Genomic DNA, 4,553 nt, shown 5'->3' on the forward strand with positions numbered 1-4,553 from the left:
GAAACAAAAGCCTAAATAAACTTTTGGGACTTCATCAAAATCAAAAGCTTCTGCACAGCAAAGGAAACAGTCAAGAAAACAAAGAGGCAACCCACGGAACGGGAGAAGATATTTGCAAATGACAGTACAGACAAAAGGTTGATATCCTTCATTTCTTTCTTATGTTAAGAGTCTCTTATGGTTTGTCTCCCTCTCTGATTTCATCTTATTTTTCCCTCCTTCACCCTGTGATCCTGTTTTGTATCTTATATTCCACATATAAGTGAATTCATATGGTATTTGTCTTTCTCTGACTGATTTCACTTAGCATAATACAATCTAGTTCTATCCACATCATTGCAAATGGTAAGATTTCATTTCTTGATGGCTGAGTAACATTCCACTACACACACACACACATACACACACACACACACACACACATCTTCTTTATGCCTTCAACTGCCGATGGACATCTGGGCTCTTTCCATAGTTTGGCTATTGTGGACATTGGTGCTATAAACATTGGGGCGCAGGTCCCCATTTGGATTACTATGTTTATATCCTTTGTGTAAATACCTAGTAACGCAATTGCTGGGTCATAGGGTAGCTCTATTTTCAACTTTTTGAGGAATCTCCATACTGTTTTCCAGAGTGGCTGTACCAGCTTGCATTCCCACCAACAGTGTAGGAGGGTTCCCTTTTTCCTGTATCCTGGCCAACATCTATTATTTTCTGTGTTGTTAATTTTAGCCATTCTGACTGGTGTGAGGTGGTATTTCATTGTGGTTTTGATTTGTATTTCCCTGATGCTGAGTGATGTTGAGCATTTTTTTCATGTGTCTGTTGGCCATTTGCATATCTTCTTTGGAGAAATGTCTGTTCATGTCTTCTGCCATTTTTTGACTAGATTATTTGTTTTTTGGCTGTTGAGTTTGATAAGTTCTTTATAGATCTTGAATACTAGCCCTTTATCTGATAAGATATTTGCAACTATCTTCTCCCATTCTGTAGGCTGTCTTTTGATTTTGTTCACGGTTTCCTTTGCTATGCAAAAGCTTTTTATCTTGTTGAAGTCCTAAAAGTTCATTTTTGCTTTTGTTTTCCTTGCCTTTGGAGACATGTCTAGCAAGAAGTTGCTGTGGCTGAGGTCAAAGAGGTTGCTGCCTATGTTCTCCTTCAGGATTTTGATAGATTCTTGTCTCACATTTAGGTCTTTCATCCATTATTTTTTAAAGATTTTATTTATTTATTTGACAGACATAGATTACAAGTAGGCAGAGAGGCAGGCAGAGAGAGAGAGATGGGGGGAAGCAGGCTCACTGCTGAGCAGAGAGTCTGATGCAGGGCTCGATCCCAGAACCCAGGGATCATGACCTGAGCTGAAGGCAGAGGCTTTAACCCACTGAGCCACCCAGGTGCCCCATCATCCATTTTGAGTTTATTTTTGTGTATGGTATAAGAAAATGGTCAAGTTTCTTTCTTCTACATGTGGCTGTCCAATTTTCCCAACCCCATTTGTTGAAGACACTTTTTTCCAATGGATACTACTTCTTACTTTGTTGAAGATTAGTTAAATATAGGGTTGTGTTTTTTTTTTTTTTAAGATTTTACATGTTTATTTGAGAGAGAGTGAGAGAGCACAAGCAGGGGAGAAAGAGAAGCAGGCTCCCCACAGACCAGGGAGCCCAACACAGGTCTCCATCCCAGGACCCTGGGCACTCTCCATTGACCCCCTACTCCCAGACCTAGGCAACTACTAAATTTATTGAGACTGTACTTTTACTCTCAATAAATTTGCCTATTTTGGACATTTCGTATAAATGAAATAATAAAATACACTCTTTGTAACTGTCTTCTTTCACTCAGAATAATGTTTTCAAGATTTGTCTGTGTTGTAGCACTTACTATTCCTTTCTACAGTCAAATAATATTTCACTATATGAGTATACCATATTTTATTTATTCATTCATCAGTTGATGAGTCAGTTCCACTTTTTTTTCACTATTATGAATAACACTGCTATGAATATTTAGGTATCAGTTTTCAGGTATAAATGCATGTTTTCATTTTTCCAGCATGTACTTAAGAATGGAATTGCCGGGCACCTGGTGGCTCAGAGGGTTAAGCCTGTGCCTTTGGCACAGGTCATAATCCCAGGGTCCTGGGATCGAGGCCTGCATCCACCTCTCTGCTCAGCGGGGAGCCTGCTTCCCTCTCTCTCTGTGCTGCTTGTGGTGTGTGTGGGTGGGTGTCTGTGTATGTGTGTGTGAGAAATAAATAGATAAAATCTTAAAAAAAAAAAAAAGAATGGAATTGCTATGTCTTATGGTCACTCTGTCTAACCTTTTGGGGAATTGCCAGACTATTTCCCAAAGTGGCTACTTTGGGATTTACATTCCCACCAGCAGTGTATGAAGGCTCCAATTTTTCTGCATCCTCACCAACACTTGTTACTATCTGTCTTTTTTATCAGAGTCATCCTAGTGGGTATTAAGTTGTAACTCACTGTGGTTTTTATTTGCATTTCATGATAACTAGATATCGAGCATCTTTTCATGTGTATATTCACCATTTGTATACCTAAAGATATTGAACATATTTTCATATGCTTAGTGACCATTTGTATATCTTTCCTGGAGAAATGTCTATTAAGATCCTTTGATTAATTTTAATTGAGTTATCTATTACTGAGCTGTATGAGATCTTTTTATACTCTGAACAGGTGAACAGGTCCCTTAGTAAATACATAATTTGAAAATATTTTCTCTCACTCTGTGGATTGTCTTTCATCTCTCTTTTGGTGTCCTTTGAAGCACAAATGTTTTTAATTTTGATGAAGCTTGGTGTATCTGTTTTTTTCTTTTGTCATTTGTGCTGTTTGTTCTTTAGTCAGTTCCAGAACTTTACAGTTTTCTAAAAATTTAATTTTTTGAGATTCAGTTGTTCACAATATTCCCTTAATATCCTTTTTATTTGGGTAAGATCAGTAGTGATGTTACTAGGTTTAGTGATTTGATTATTCTTTTAGATTTCATTTATTTTCTCTATTATTTTTCTATTTTCTATTTCATTAATTTCCACCCTAACCTTAACAATTTCCTTCCTTCTGCTTGCTTTAGATTTAGTTTTTCTTCTTTATCCAGTGTCTTAAGGTGAAAGATTAGGTAATTCATTTGAAATCATTTTTTTAATGTAGGCATTTCAAGATAAATTTTCCAGTAAGTACTGCTTTAGATGCAGAGTGTTTTCTTCGTAAGTTATATTTTCACAAGTGGTATCTTTATTTCCATTAATCTTTTTTTGTCTTTTTTGGCATTTTTATTTTATTTTATTTTATTTATTTTATTTTTTTTACTTTTTAAATTTTTTAATAAACATATAATGTATTTTTATCCCCAGGGGTACAAGCCTGTGAATCGCCAGGTTTACACACTTCACAGCACTCTCCATAGCACATACCATCCCCAATGTCTATAACTCCACCCCCCTCTCCCTCCCCCCTCCCCCCAGCAAACCTCAGTTTGTTTTGTGAGATTAAGAGTCACTTATGGTTTCTTTCCCTCCCGATCCCATCTTGTTTCATTTATTCTTTTCCTACCCACCAAGTTGTATCTCCACTTCCTCTTATCAGGGAGATCATATGATAGTTGTCTTTCTCCGATTGACTTATTTTGCTAAGCATGATACCCTCTAGTTCCATCCATGTCGTCGCAAATGGCAAGATTTCATTTCTTTTGATGGCTGCATAGTATTCCATTGTGTATATATACCACATCTTCTTTATCCATTCATCTGTTGATGGACATCTAGGTTCTTTCCATAGTTTGGCTATTGTAGACATTGCTGCTATAAACATTCAGGTGCACGTGCCCCTTCAGGTCACTATGTTTGTATCTTTAGGGTAAATACTCAGTAGTGCAATTGCTGGGTCATAAGATAGCTCTATTTTCAACTTTTTGAGGAACCTCCATGCTGTTTTCCAGAGTGGTTGCACCAGCTTGCATTCCCACCAACAGTGTAGGAGGGTTCCCCTTTCTCCACATCCTTGCCAGCATCTGTCATTTCCTGACTTGTTAATTTTAGCCATTCTGACTGGTGTGAGGTGATATCTCATTGTGGTTTTGATTTGTATTTCCCTGATGCCGAGTGATGTGGAGCACTTTTTCATGTGTCTGTTGGCCATCTGGATGTCTTCTTTGCAGAAATGTCTGTTCATGTCCTCTGCCCATTTCTTGATTGGATTATTTGATCTTTGGGTGTTGAGTTCGCTAAGCTCTTTATAGATTTTGGACACTAGCCCTTTATCTGATATGTCATTTGCTAATATCTTCTCCCATTCTGTCAGTTGTCTTTTGGTTTTGTTAACTGTTTCCTTTGCTGTGCAAAAGCTTTTGAGCTGGATGAAGTCCCAATAGTTCATTTTTGCCCTTGCTTCCCTTGCCTTTGGCATGTTCCTAGGAAGAAGTTGCTGTGGCTGAGGTCAAAGAGGTTGCTGCCTGTGTTCTCCTCAAGGATTTTGATGGATTCCTTTCTCACATTGAGGTCCTTCATCCATTTTGAGTCTATTTTC

The sequence above is a fragment of the Enhydra lutris genome, unplaced genomic scaffold (genome assembly GCF_002288905.1).
Source record: "Enhydra lutris kenyoni isolate GAN:26980312 unplaced genomic scaffold, ASM228890v2 scaffoldscaffold14, whole genome shotgun sequence".
Lineage (NCBI taxonomy): Eukaryota > Metazoa > Chordata > Mammalia > Carnivora > Mustelidae > Enhydra > Enhydra lutris.